Below are 15,496 nucleotides of genomic sequence, written 5' to 3'. Positions count from 1 at the left end.
TGCACCTCCTTCGCGTCCCTTGGGATTTCCTTTACCACTCTTACAAACCCCACCGTCTTATCCTGTTTTACCACATCACCCTTCTCAGTGCTTGTCTTCAACCACCAACACTGTGACTTTACATGGCCTAGTTTATTACAGTGAAAACATTTGAAACTTTTCATTTCTTTTCCACCCTCCTGGATATCTTTTTCAATCAGAGGTACACTCCCTTTATTGTCTCCCATCATATCAGCTTTACCTTTACCACTTGAGTATTTCTCATGTCCCCAGTTTCTATCCCTCATCGGCTGAAACTGATGTCGGAAAACAATCTTTGAATTATGAACTAATTCATAATCATCTGCCATTTCTGCTACTAATCTCGCAGTTTTAACCCCCTGTTCTTCCACATGAGATACAGTTTTAGTGTGAGTCATCCTAAAGTCTGTATAAAAGTCAGACAGAAAGCGCACATTAGTAAGCATTGCGCAGGTCAAGGAGACACAGCCAGAGTTAGTGAGACACAGACAGAGTGAGAATTTGGTAATTTGGTGCAGTGAGGTAACCAGGAAAAGTAAGTGGTTCATCTAATTTTGCTGTTTTTCAGTTAAAAGTGCAGTGTAGATTAGTGTCTGATTGGCTGAAGCTGCCCCCACCCTAATTGCTGAGAGGCAGTTATCTGGCAGTCACCTGAGGCCTGTTGAGGGGCACAAAGGTACACATTGTATTCTTCTCTTTGAAGTTTTAGTGTGAGTCATCCTAAAGTCTGTGTAAAAGACAGACAGAAAGCGCACATTAGTAAGCATTGCGCAGGTCAAGGAGACACAGCCTGAGTGAGAGAGATACAGACCGAGTGAGAATTTGGTAAGTACTGCTTAACAACTTCCTTACCTTGCAGGTCAGCTGTTAGTTTCGGGAGATCAGTTTCGGGAGCAGGCCTATTGGCTGACTAAATCAGGAAGGATACAAAGGGTGTGGCTGAAGTGCCTATAGAAACAGAGTGCTGGAGGCAAACAGAGTGTATCTGAGTTTGGGTAAGGCTGAGTTCGGGTAAGAGGTGAGTGAGGGCTGTGTTTTTTGGAGTTTGGTGTTTGGGGTTGAGTTTCAAAAAAAAAAAAAATCCAATTAATTAAGTAAATTAATTAACTAGTTAAGGGAATTTGGTGCTCATCTTAAGGAGGTGCAGAGAAGCAGACCTGTGAGGGAGTCTCGGGAGCAATTATATCACAGCCAGCAGGTAAGTGATTGGCTTGTGACTGGTAAGTGATTTCTCTCTCTTTGACTTTCTCTTAGCTGTGTAGTGTAGTTCAAATTTAACTTCAGGTTTAAGTCATGGCAGGAGAGCTCAGACCCGTGTCATGCTCCTCTTGTGAGATGTGGCAAGTCAGGGACCCTTCTGGTGTCCCTGACTCCTTCATCTGCAAGAAGTGTGTCCAACTGCAGCTCCTGTTAGACCGCTTGACGGCTCTGGAGCTGCGGATGGACTCACTTTGGAGCATCCGCGATGCTGAGGAAGTTGTGGATAGCACATTCAGTGAGTTGGTCACACCGCAGATTACAATTACTGAGGCAGATAGGGAATGGGTGACCAACAGACAGAGGAAGAGTAGGAAGGCAGTGCAGGGATCCCCTACGGTCATCTCCCTCCAAAACAGATTTACCGTTTTGGAAACTGTTGGGGGAGATGGCTCACCAGGGGAAGGTGGCAGCAGCCATGTACATGGCACCGTGGCTGGCTCTGCTGCACAGAAGGGCGGGAAAAAGAGTGGCAGAGCTATAGTGATAGGGGATTCAATTGTAAGTGGAATAGATAGGCGTTTCTGCGGACGCAAACGAGAATCCAGGTTGGTATGTTGCCTCCCTGGTGCAAGGGTCAAGAATGTCTCGGAGCGGCTGCAGGGCATTCTGGAGGGGGAGGGTGAACAGCCAGCTGTCGTGGTGCATATAGGCACCAACGATATAGGTAAAAAACGGGATGAGGTCCTACAAGCTGAATTTAGGGAGTTAGGAGTTAAACTAAAAAGTAGGACCTCAAAGGTAGTAATCTCAGGATTGCTACCAGTGCCACGTGATAGTCAGAGTAGGAATGACAGGATAGCTAGGATGAATACGTGGCTTGAGAGATGGTGCAAGAGGGAGGGTTTCAAATTCCTGGGACATTGGGACCGGTTCTGGGGGAGGTGGGACCTGTACAAATCGGACGGTCTGCATCTGGGTGGGACCGGAACCAATGTTCTCGGGGGTGTGTTTGCTAGTGCAGTTGGGGAGGGTTTCAACTAATGTGGCAGGGGGATGGGAACCGAAGTAGGAAGTCAGTGGGGACAGAAACAAAAGGCAGGAAGGGAGAGTGTGTAAAGCATGACCAGAGAAAGCAGGGCAGAGAGCAAGGAAAGTTTACATTAAACTGCATTTATTTCAATGCAAGGGGCCTGACGGGCAAAGCGAATGAACTCAGGGCATGGATGGGCACATGGGACTGGGATATTATAGCTATGACTGAAACATGGCTAAGGGAGGGGCAGGACTGGCAGCTCAATGTTCCGGGGTACAGATGCTATAGAAAGGATAGAACAGGAGGTAAGAGAGGAGGGGGAGTGGCGTTTTTGATTAGGGAGAACATCACGGCAGTACTTAGAGGGGATATGTCCGAGGGTTCGCCCACTGAGTCTATATGGGTGGAACTGAAAAATAAGAATGGAGAGATCACCTTGGTAGGACTGTACTACAGGCCCCCAAATAGTCAGCGGGAAATTGAGGAGCAAGTATGTAAGGCGATTACAGATAGCTGCAAGAATAATAGGGTGGTAGTAGTAGGGGACTTTAACTTTCCCAACATTGACTGAGACAGCCATAGCATTAGGGGCTTGGATGGAGGGAAATTCGTTGAGTGTATTCAGGAGGAATTTCTCATTCAGTATGTGGATGGACCGACTAGAGAGGGGGCAAAACTTGACCTCGTCTTGGGAAATAAGGAAGGGCAAGTGACAGAAGTGCTAGTGAGGGATCACTTTGGGACAAGTGACCATAACTCCATTAGTTTTAAGATAGCTATGGAGAATGATAGGTCTGCCCAAGAGTTAAAATTCTTAATTGGGGCAAGGCCAATTTTGATGGTATCAGACAGGAACTTGCAGAGGTAGATTGGGGGAGACTGTTGGCAGGCAAAGGGACGGCTGGTAAATGGGAGGCTTTTAAAAATGTGTTAACCAGGGTGCAGGGTACGCACATTCCCTTTAGAGTGAAGGGCAAGGCTGGTAGAAGTAGGGAACCCTGGATGACTCGAGATATTGAGACTCTGGTCAAAAAGAAGAAGGAGGCATATGACGTACATAAGCAACTGGGATCAAGTGGATCCCTTGAAGAGTATAGAGATTGTCGAAATAGAGTTAAGAGGGAAATCAGGAGGGCAAAAAGGGGACATGAAATTGCTTTGGCAAATAATGCAAGGGAGAATCCAAAGAGATTCTACAGATACATAAAGGGGAAAAGAGTAACTAGGGACAGACTAGGGCCTCTTAAGGATCAACAAGGACATCTTAAGGATCAACAAGGACATCTATGTGCAGAGCCACAAGAGTTGGGTGAGATCTTGAATGAATATTTCTCATCGGTATTCACGGTGGAGAAAGGCATGGATGTTAGGAAACTAAGGGAAATAAATAGTGATGTCTTGAGAAGTGTGCATATTACAGAGGAGGATGTGCTGGAAGTCTTAAAGCGCATCAAGGTAGATAAATCCCCGGGACCTGATGAAATGTATCCCAGGATGTTGTGGGAGGCTAGGGAGGAAATTGCGGGTCCCCTAACAGAGATATTTGAATCATCGGCAGCCACAGGTGAGGTGCCTGAAGATTGGAGAGTGGCGAATGTTGTGCCCTTGTTTAAGAAGGGCAGCAGGGAAAAGCCTGGGAACTACAGACCGGTGAGCCTAACGTCTGTAGTAGGTAAGTTGCTAGAAGGTATTCTGAGAAACAGGATCTACAAGCATTTAGAGAGGCAAGGACTGATTCGGGGCAGTCAGCATGGCTTTGTGCGTGGAAAATCATGTCTCACAAATTTGATTGAGTTTTTTGAGGGGGTGACCAAGAAGGTAGATGAGGGCAGTGCAGTAGACGTTGTCTACATGGACTTTAGCAAAGCCTTTGACAAGGTACCGCATGGTAGGTTGTTGCAGAAGGTTAAAGCTCACGGGATCCAGGGTGAGGTTGCCAATTGGATTCAAAATTGGCTGGACGACAGAAGGCAGAGAGTGGTTGTAGAAGGTTGTTTTTCAAACTGGAGGCCTGTGGAGTGGTGTGCCTCAGGGATCGGTGCTGGGTCCACTGTTATTTGTGATTTATATTAATGATTTGGATGAGAATTTAGGAGGCATGGTTAGTAAGTTTGCAGATGACACCAAGATTGGTGGCACAGTGGATAGTGAAGAAGGTTATCTAGGATTGCAACGGGATCTTGATCAATTAGGCCAGTGGGCCGACGAATGGCCTTTTGGCAGATCGAATCAGGCCAGGACCTACTCAGTTAATGGTATGGCGTTGGGGAGAGTTATAGAACAAAGAGATCTAGGAGTACAGGTTCATAGCTCCTTGAAGGTGGAGTCGCAGGTGGACAGGGTGGTGAAGAAGGCATTCGGCATGCTTGGTTTCATTGGTCAGAACATTGAATACAGGAGTTGGGACGCCTTGTTGAAGTTGTACAAGACATTGGTACGGCCACACTTGGAATACTGTGTGCAGTTCTGGTCACCCTATTATAGAAAGGATATTATTAAACTAGAAAGAGTGCAGAAAAGATTTACTAGGATGTTGCCGGGACTTGATGGTTTGAGTTATAAGGAGGGGCTGGATAGACTGGGACTTTTTTCCCTGGAGCGTAGGAGGCTTAGGGGTGATCTTATAGAGGTATATAAAATAATGAGGGGCATAGATAAGGTAGATAGTCAACATCTTTTCCCAAAGGTAGGGGAGTCTAAAACTAGAGGGCATAGGTTTAAGGAGAGAGGGGAGAGATTCAGAAGGGCCCAGAGGGGCAATTTCTTCACTCAGAGGGTAGTGAATGTCTGGAATGGGCTGCCAGAGGTAGTAGTAGAGGCGGGTACAATTGTGTCTTTTAAAAAGCATTTTGATAGTTACATGGGTAAGATGGGTATAGAGGGTTATGGGCCAAGTGCGGGCAACTGGGACTAGCTTAATGGTACAAACTGGGCGGCATGGACTGGTTGGGCCGAAGGGCCTGTTTCCATGCTGTAAACTTCTATGATTCTATGAGTTCACACTACATCAGGAAATGAATTTTTAAACTCCTCCAAAAGTATAATTTTCTGAGAACTTAATACATTTGGTCTATTTTCAAAGCCCTTATCCACCTATCAAAATTACTCTGTTTCAGCCTTTCAAACTCCATGTATGTTTGACCAAATTCTTTCCTTAAATTTCTAAACCTTAGTCTGTAAGCTTCAGGCACTCGCTCAGATGCACTTAAGATGGGTTTCTTCACCTGCTCATACGTTCCAGATACCACCTCCGGTCGTGATGCAAACACTTCACTAGCTCTACCTACCAGCTTTGTTTGAATCAGTAACGCCCACATGTCCTGTGGCCATTTCATTTGTTTAGCTACCTTCTGAAATTAAATGAAAAATGCTTCCACTTCCTTCTCGTCAAACCGTGGCAATGCTTGGACGTATTTAAATAGATTCCCACCAAGCCTTTGACTATGACGCGCTTTCTCACTATCCTCATCACTATCATCCAACTGTACGTTTCCCTTTACGTCTGCCAATTTTAACTGATTGTCATGTTTCATGGCCATTTTCTGAAGTTCAAACTCGCTCTCTTTATCTTTTTCCCTCCTCTGTATTTCCATTTCTTTTTCTTTTTTTCTGCTAGGACTATTCTTTCTTTTCTCCTTTCTGCTCTCTCCTTTTCTTTTTCCTCTCTCTCTCTTTCTCTTTCTTTTTCCTCTCTCTCCCTCTCGTATTCAAGCCGCTTTAATTCTTTCTCATGTTCCATTTGTTTAATTTGCAACTGAATTTTTGCCATTTCCAATGAGTCAAACTCTATCGCATGCAACTTTAAATGCTTAACCACCGCCATAATTACTTCATCTTTTCGCATTTTGTCAGGTAAGGTTAACTGCAATGTTCTTGCCAAATCTAACAGTCTGCTTTTCGTTTCTGCCCGTAAAGTACTACGTGTGACATTCTCCACCCCCAAAAACTTCTGAGCCTCTGAAAGAGACATTGTTCACAACACTCTCCCCACGTAAACTAAAATACCACACCGGAAAAGCAACAATCCTTCACTGTCTTTAAGTTCACAAAAGCCAATCCAATAGATAGACTTTTATCCCGGATGAGCCCCCAATTTTTATGGGTGAGGCGTTTTCAGAACCCCAAAATGTATCATGGAGTTCAACCAACCTCTCCCTTTAATGGATTTGTTGCTTTTCCTAGCACACGGCTTTTTCCCTAGGTGTATTGTTATTATACAATTATGGACACGTGGGCTTTTAAACACAAAACACTGTTTATTCCATGAACTCAACTTCACATCTTAAATAAACATAGGATCTCTTAACACCCCTTACTTCAAAGATAACTCAGAAAATATTGCAACAGTAAATAATTCCTTAAAATGTTCCTTCAAACTTCCAAGAGACTTAACACCTTTAAACAGAATCACATCAGGTTAAAGGTTTTATAATTATCAGTTTAAATCACCCAAATGATCCAGAGATGGTCTTTTATGCCAGAGATCCAGCTCCCTGCAAACGAAGACACTCCCAATCTCTTTTCAAACTTGCAGCTCTCTGGAAACACACAGACACACACAAGGTGCTTTTTAAACTGAAAGTAAAAATCTGCAAAATGGCTGACCTAAAGCCGAGCTCCACCCACTCTCTGACCTCACTGTTTTCTTAAATGTACATTGCTTAAACAGCTAGGTCTTAAAGGTACAATCACCTTGTGATTTATCTACCTTCTGTATCTGATTCGTCATTGTTTGCGATACGACCTACCGCAGTGGTATCATCCACAAACTTATAGATTGAGTTGGAGCTAAATCCTGCCACACAGGATATGCCTCCATATTCAGCGGGTCCGACAATGACAAGACTGAAGAACGATCACTCGTCTATCCAATCAGTGAGGTTGGCCTCACTGTGAGACAAGATTAGCAGAAGGAAAACCAAATTAATTAGATTCAGATCACACGGTTATACTAGACCTGAAACATGAAAACCCCGCCATCTCACAATTCCCGTTCCAGCCTCCCCGAACCGGCGCCGGAATGTGGCAACTCCGGGCTTTTCACAGAACCTCGATTGAAGCCGACTTGTGACAATAAGAGATTATTAGTATTATTATTATTGCTCCTCGCCTGAGGTATGGTGATCCTCAGGTTAAATCACCACCAGTCAGATCTTACCCTCAAAGGGCCTATGGTCATCAGGGACTAGAGTGACTTAATTTACTTTAGAACTGGATCAATGTATGACATTTCCAGGATGTGACTTCACTCAAGACTGGCCAAATGACTGACAGCCGGGACATTAACGACCATTGAGGAGTTACCGCTACCTGAGGCTTGGTGGGATTGCTGGTTTTAAAGGTTCATCATGAAATCTAGAGATAAAAAGCCGGGAAAGTGGACATGAGTATTATCATGAGATCATTAAAATGTAAAAGGAGGCCATTCTGCCAATGGACTCTGCAACGATATTCTGAAAGAGCCTCTGTGTCCCCACCACATCCCTGTAAGACCACCCAACTTTCTGAACACTAAGGGTCAATTTAGCATGGATAGTCCACCTAACCCGCACACATTTGGACTGTGCGAGGAAATCGCAGCACCCGGAGGAAACCCACACAGACACGGAGAGAAAGTGCAAACTCCACACAGTCAGTGGCTAAAGGCTGGAATTGAACCGGATCGCGGGCGCTGTGAGGTAACCACTGTGACAACGTGCCACCGTATGAGGTCATAACACGTCATATATCAGATCAAGCATGATCTCATTGAAATGCGGAGCATATTCGATGGGCTGAATGGCCTGCTTCTGCTCCTACGTCTTATACCCTGATATTGTGTAAATGTGTTCCTGTTCTTGGGTAAAACCCTTGTTAAACCAACACAGACGCCGCATGTCGTCTGCATCTGATTATCTGGCGCAGAGAAGGTGATTGTGGAATACATGTCGTCCCCATCAAACTCTGCTACTCACCTGACTGAGATTTGTTCTGTATCTGTAAATCACAGGTAGTGTTCGCGAGTGGAGGGAACACTCTGCACCTCAGTCTCAACAGTTTGCGAGAGCAGAATTCCTTCATTATGAGTCAATGTCTGGGACTGTATGTGAGGGTGGGATTCAGTCTCTATTAGACATTGGTACTGAATGTCAGTTTGGAAATGTTTCTGTATCTATCAATCACAATTACCGTTTGGGAAAAGTGAGATCAATGCGTAACATCAGCACGGCTGTGACAGACAGAGAAAGAGACACAAAAAATCAGAAAGAGACTATCAGGACACACACAATGACACACAGAAAAGGTGCCGAGATGGAGAAACTGTTTTTTTCGGAAAATGTTGTTTTCTGCTGCACACAGAGAGGCCCTGTTTGTAAAATTATATCTTGCTGTGTCACTGAGCTCTCTGCTGTGTAACCGTGCTCTCTGCCGTGGAACCGTGACACTGCAGGTGACAGATCTGTGTTTGTGCCAAATCATTACTTGTTGTGTAATGTGGTCCCAGTTGTGGAAATAAGATCCATCGGAAGCAGAACCGTTACTGAGACGACATTTTAATTCCATATTTATTAAATTTTGTCACGAAATGTTCGTTTAGACCTCTGGATTCCCAGTCATAACCTTGCGTTCCTGTTACGAAGAAAGTTCATTCAGCATCAATATTTTCAGATAATAACACGGAAGCGCCCAACGTGGGGCTCGAACCCACGACCCTGGGATTAAGAGTCCCATGCTCTACCGACTGAGCTAGCCGGGCTGCTGGTGCACTATTTATTAAGCGTCTTCTTGAAGAGAGTTGCTGCGGTTAAGTCCTTCTGCCATACTTCCCACTCCTGACACCATGTAGAAATGCTCGTCTCTCAATGACTGGCGACCAATGACATGTAATAAAAAATAACTGACTTAATAATTGAGCAGCTCCTCCTGGCTTGTGCTCTGACCGCGATCCGGGGAACTGCCGGAATCCCGACACGTGACCATTTTAGTTGCGTCATCAGGTCATCAGGTGACCGTTCGACCTGCACAGGTCTCCCTCTGTGCTGTAATTTCTAGATTTCATCATTTAAATTTCCCTCCAGACTGTAAAGTGTGGTCCTGTTCCATTTGAATTTCTAATATATTTCCAATGTAACTGATGTTGTTCCACAATCTATTTAATCGGTGGAATTGTGCGTTTAGGGAGCTGAGGTTTTCGAGTCTCTCAAGGCCTCTCTCCAAATCCAATGGTCATTTTCCACGAAGGTTCAATCCCTCCTCACATAAACCCCGGGGCCCCGTTGATCGTTTGATTGCGATAACTTCCTGGAAAGATTCCAGGCTGGTTTTAGAATGTATTCTATCGAACAAATTACTAATGAATGACACCCTGGGCACAGCTGCGATGGCCGAGTGGTTAAGGCGTCGGGCTTGAAATCCAATGGGGTTTCCCCGCGCAGGTTCTAGTCCTGCTCGCACCGACTGTGATTCGAAGTGTTTGCTGAACTACCCGCGCAAGCCGCTGACTCGAGAATGAATCGGAATGTTTGTAAATGAACCTATATCGAGCTCAGTCAGATATTTAATGTTTTTTGGGGAAACTGAACGAAATATAAAGAAGCTCGCACTCAAAACAACAATCAATAAATAATAACGTTTCCTGCAATGTTTGGAAGGAGAAGCAGCAACGGCAGCGAATGGAAACGTGGTTCGGTTTCATTCAGCTGAATGTATTTTGGGGAAAAAGATCGTGTTAGAAATGGAACATATTTTATCTCTCTATCTGTTTCTTTGTTTCTTTCTCTCTCCCTCACTCATTGTTTTTGTGCTTCTCCGGGGACTGATTGGATATACAGTGAAACTCAGCCCTATTTCACCCCAACTCTTTTGGACGAATACATCCTGGTGATGGACGGTCCTGAATCAGTGGAAGAATCGACAAACTATTCCATTCTTGGCTCTGTGAGAAGTTCCATTCCTGGTTGTGAGGTGGCTCTGGGATAAAGGGATCGAGAGAGAACGAGGTGACTGCAGTCTGACTCTTACTCTGAAAACCAGTTAGTGCGCCCTTGTACAAAGTGGATGTGTCTGAGAACAGGAGGAAAGCAGATCATGGGCCTGTGATTGATTTTATTGAGCCGGACCTTGAAAAGTGAAGCAAACTTCTAACCAGTCGGTGCCTGTCTGAGAACTGGCAAGGAATTACGGCTGACATTGAGACAGTTCATCTGTAATTAGTTACAGCAAATCGATTCTTTCAGACGTGTTGGTGTGTTGTTTTCAGAGTCACTGTCATAGTTTCTTAAAATATGATTTGTGCTTGTTTTTGTTTTGTTCAGTAATTTGGAAATCTATTTGGAGCGGGTGCAGTTGGTCAGTATCTGTGCCTCTTGCTTGGCAGCTCCCCGGGAAGCAGCAGCTCCATTCCTTTCCAGATCTGTGGACACAATCAGGAGATCCAAACTATTGCGCACTGCTGCCATCTCCTGGCTGAAAGCAAGTTGTGCAAAAAGGTAACGTTGTAATCGTGACACGTTTCAATTGGAGCAAAATAACATTAACATGGTTAAATATTATCATTGTAGTAATCACATTTAAATCCCCAGATATCTGATTTTTGACTGAGCGATCAGTTCATCCCGATTTATCGGAAAATGAAGGATTCCCATTACAGCCATATTGGTTACAAGAATATCCAATCTCTGATTTAATACATTCTCTCGCTTCATTGTTTGTGTATTCGTTCTATATATAGAGGCAAAGTTTGAAGAACTCAGTAACAGGTTGATCAATGTTCCCAGAGAGGTGAAACTGCCGCCCCGAACTTCCTACTATGAAGATGATTCCAGTCACTCCCAACTTTCCCATCAGAACAACATCACAGAAGAAATCACATCACCTTCACAGAACAACCATTCAGCACGAAAGTAAATGATCTGAACTATGCTGACCAGAGTCAGTGTGCTCAAACATGTGTTCTTGTTGAAAGAAAAAATGAGGAAGTGAATAGTTGTGTGGCTACAGCAGGGCAGTACTGTTGTAGCTCCTGGTTTAAGGAGCAGAGTGCCGCAGCGGAAGCGTGCTGGGCCATTAGCCCGAGGTCGAGGAATCGAGGCTATTCTCTGCTATTTACATCCTCCCTGACACGAAAAGTAAACATAACGCACGTTCCTGTTTGCTTTGCAGCAAATACCTATCAGAAAATTTCTTGCAGTCTCATCCCGACATTAAACCCAGGAATGAAGCAGACAGCATGACACATTACAACATTGTAAAGGTCACACAGAGGGAACCACAGAGAAAATGCTTTAAAGTCTCAGCAGGTCTGACCAGATCTGTAGGGAGAGAAAGAGCTAACGTTTCGAGTCCAGGTGACACTTTGTCAAAGCTGGACCGGATACGATATCCAGCAGTACCCCACAAAGGGGCAATATAGATATATAACGATATCCAGTAATACCTCACAGGGGGCATTTCAGGAAATAAAGCTTTATCGAGCAACAAATCACAATATAAACCAAGTTCCCATCTTCCCCTCTCGGACGGATGTGAACAATCGAACCTGCCGGACTGTTTACAAGAGAAAACGAATTTTACCCGGAGTCCTGGGATCAATATTAATTCCTCAACCAAAGTCACTGAAGCAGATTATCGAGTCATTAACTGCGCTTTTGCCTGTGTGGTCTCGCTGTGCGTATCTGAGCAGGAATCTCATGTCCTGAGACCAACGCTTTTCCATTGAAAGGAAGGTATTGGACAATCGTGAGGTTGAAAATCTCGCTGGAGAAATTTAACCGCGTGGGAGAAAGGTCAATATCAGGAGTGGGATTCGTATCCACGCTTCCATAAGAGACTGCGACCTGAACTTCAGCGGCTTTGACCGCTCGGTCACCCTGATGCGTTGTCGCCGAAACTAAGATCCGTGCACAAATCGACTCAAATTCTGTGTTCATCATCATTTCATTTCAAACAAGATATGCTTATCCTACTTTTGAACACCAGCCATAATCCTGTATCTGAGTGCCATCCTTGTCCAAGCCGCTGGGGGATAAGGAGCTCCTCATTGCTGCATTGATCAGTTTGCTCCAATCAACCAGGACCGAATTCCCGCTCTACCTGTTCCTCACTCGAAGATATTGAGAGCCTAAGTCCTGAGCGACGTGAAGTATCCAATTGGAGAGTTGCATTCCGGCGAATGGAATCTCTCTCCACAGCTGCTTCCGGTGCTGTTTCCACCGACAAGGAGCCGAAGAATGCCTCCTGTGTCCAAACAGGAGAACGTTCATCCAGGAGAGGCGCCAGAAGAGTGTTCTGGGAGAAGTCAACTTAGTCACCTCGACTATACTGTGGGTAGCTGAAGAACAGGTGTCAAAGAGCGGATCAGACTGTAAGCTCAACGTTGTTACTGATAAAGAAAAAGGTAGATGTGCTGCTGACAAACAGCGACTTGTTTCTGTTTGGTGTGAGTGAGAATATTAATAGCGGAGAATGGTTTCGATCCATCGACTTCTGGGTTTGGGGTCCAGCATACGTTCGCTGCGCCACTTTGTTCGTAGTTGATTTTCTCTGGGGTCGGACTTGAAGCAAAGCTTGAAGAAATCAGTAAGAGCGTGATCAATCTTCCCAGAGAGGTGAAACTGCCGTCCCGAACTTCCTTCTATGAAGGTGATTCCAGTCATTCCCCACTTTCTCATCAGAACAACGTCACAGAATAAATCACATCCCCTTCACAGAACAACCATTCAGCACGAAAGTAAATTATCTGAACTGTGCTGACCAGAATCAGTGTGCTCAAACGTGTGTTCTTGTTGAAACAAAAAAATGAGGAAGTGAATAGCTGTGTGGCTACCGCAGGGCAGTAAAATCGTAGCTCCTTGTTTAAGGATCAGAGTGCCGCAGCGGAAGCGTGCTGGGGCATTAGCCCGACGTCAGGGAATCCTGGCTATTCTCTGCTATTTACATTCCCCCTGACACGAAAAGAAAACATAACGCACGTTCCTGTTTGCTTTGCAGCAAATACCTTTCAGAATCCTTCTTGCAGTCTCGTCCCAGGAATGAAGGAGACAGCATGACACAGTACAACATTGCAAAGCTCACACAGAGGGAACCACAGATAAAATGCTTTAAAGTCTCTGCTCAATTGATCCTCAAGATAAACACTTCCAAATTCCACCAATTCCATTGGGAAATGCATGAATATAGATTGTTTAAATTTTACATACATCTAACACCTCGCCGTCCACCCGGTCACATTCTATCACCGACAGTTCATGTGAATCTCCCCCGCTCTGTTGCGGTTCTGTGTCGTGGCCAGTAGATGTCAACACACCCTGGTAGAGCGAAGTTCACAGATTAGAGTGAGACACAACTGATAAAAATTGTTTTTATTATATTAAAGTTGGGACGGCGGGGTTTCGAAGAAGATAATATGTGGTGATGATCTTTTCTTATATTTTGGTTGTGTTGAAGCCGTCAACATATTGTATGTGGGAGTGACGTGCATTCTCTCTGCCCTTCTCTGGTCCCGTTTGTAAATGGGGGATTCCTGTCACTCTCGGGTAATGTGTGAGAGTGTAAGAGACAATCTGAACCTGTCAGTCTTCGTCACTATATGTGCCTGTGGATACGTTGTCAGTGGAACCGCACCGTGACACCAGTTCTTCAGCGACCCACAGTACAGTTGAGGTTACCGGGATGGCGTCTCCCATAATTCTCTTCAGCCACCTCTCCAGGATGAACCTACTCCTGTTTGTAGACTGGAGGGGTTCTTTGGCTACTTGCCTGTAATAAGATCGCATATAAAAATTCCATTGAAGTAAATGAGTTGTATCATGTGGTTAAGGAGACGCACAATAATCCATTGTACTCTGCACACGTGGATTCAAATCCCATCCTCGTCTGTAATGTGTCTGTTGTGTCTCTGTTTGGTCCACTTCATGAGCATGAAGAACAAATGCTGTGATTTTTTGCTTTGGTTCACGGGCTTGGCGGGTGGTGAATTCGGCGAACACTGTCTATGTTGAAACCACATTATAAAAAGGTGAGAAAGTTACTTATTTCACTCCCTGACCTAATTGCGTATAAATTCTGAGTTGGAAACTGTTTCTTCCTCTGATTTTGAAACTCACAAAGTCGGGCAAAAGGTAAGTTCATGAAATAAAGAAGCAGACTTCAGCCATTAGACCCATCGAGTCTGCCCAGCCATTCTATCATGGCTGATATCTTCCCCATCTGCGACCTACAATGTTACAGATGAAGAGGTCGATTGCGATATCAGCAGGAACACCTTCTCCCTAGAACGCATGATCTCGGAGCGGGAGGATGCAATTTAGCCTCCTGAGCCTAACACCTTCCATAGGATCTTGGCTGATCCCATCCTGGCCTCAACTCCACCGTCTTCCCGTTCTCCGTAACGCTTCAACTCCTTCCCAATAAAACTCTCTCTACCACCTCCTTAAATTTACTCACTCTCCCTGCATCCAACGCAATCTGGGGTACCGAATTCTACAGAATCATAAACCCTTTGGAATAAGTAGTTTTTACTCAAATCTTTTTTCACATTGCAATCTCTTATTCTAAGATCATGACCTCGCCTTTTAGAATGCCCCACAAGAGAAAGCAACAGCTCCACGTCAACTTTTTCCATACCTTTTGGCACCTGATACACCTCAATTAGATAATTGCGCATAGATTCTGAGTGTGAAACTGTTGGCCAGTCTTCCTCAGTTTGAAACTCACGATGTCGCACGATAACATCCGATTCAATGGCCGGGAATCGAACAGGGACAACTGCTTGGAAGAAAACTTTGCTCACCACTCTCCCACCGTCGCTGCATTTCCAATTTTGAACACCAGGTGGAATAGAAGGAGGCAGATACATTCAATCAGTTCATGGATGCAAAACGAATTATGGCATATTGACATGTGCACTTGTGGAACGAGGTGCCCGAGTGGTTAAGGCGATGGACTACCAATCCATTGTGCCCTACACACGTGTGTTCGAGTTCCATGCTCGTTGATTTTAAATCCACTTTTCTCGGAAGTAGGCCTCCTTTTTCCAAGATGGATATGCAATCACTGATGTGACAATCTATTCCAAGTTATCAGGCCAGATTGCATCGAGTTGGGTTTGAGGACGGTGGAACGGAGGCAGACGGGTTTGGGGCTTAACCACTCTTTGACACCAGTTCTTCTTCGGCTACCCACAGTACAGTCGAGGATACCGGGTTGACTTCTCCCATAATTACCTTCTGCCACCTCTCCTGGATGAACATCCTCCTGTTTGTG

The 15,496-nt window shown here is 44.8% G+C and overlaps 1 protein-coding gene and 2 non-coding genes across 3 annotated transcripts in view; 1 reads left to right on the top strand and 2 right to left on the bottom strand.

The window, feature by feature from the left end:
* LOC140400073 (histone H2B-like) overlaps positions 1-15,496 on the bottom strand; it is a 240,427-nt gene that overhangs the window by 65,477 nt on the left and 159,454 nt on the right. The gene's annotated exons all lie outside the window — the stretch shown is intronic.
* On the bottom strand, positions 8,918-8,990 carry trnak-cuu (transfer RNA lysine (anticodon CUU)). The gene has a single exon. It is a non-coding gene; the product is annotated as a tRNA-Lys (tRNA).
* trnas-uga (transfer RNA serine (anticodon UGA)) lies at positions 9,609-9,690 on the top strand. The gene has a single exon. It is a non-coding gene; the product is annotated as a tRNA-Ser (tRNA).

This window comes from Scyliorhinus torazame, chromosome 24 (genome assembly GCF_047496885.1).
Source record: "Scyliorhinus torazame isolate Kashiwa2021f chromosome 24, sScyTor2.1, whole genome shotgun sequence".
Classification (NCBI taxonomy): domain Eukaryota; kingdom Metazoa; phylum Chordata; class Chondrichthyes; order Carcharhiniformes; family Scyliorhinidae; genus Scyliorhinus; species Scyliorhinus torazame.
Note: the sequence above shows the minus strand (reverse complement) of the source record. Positions and strands in the feature narration are given on the sequence as shown.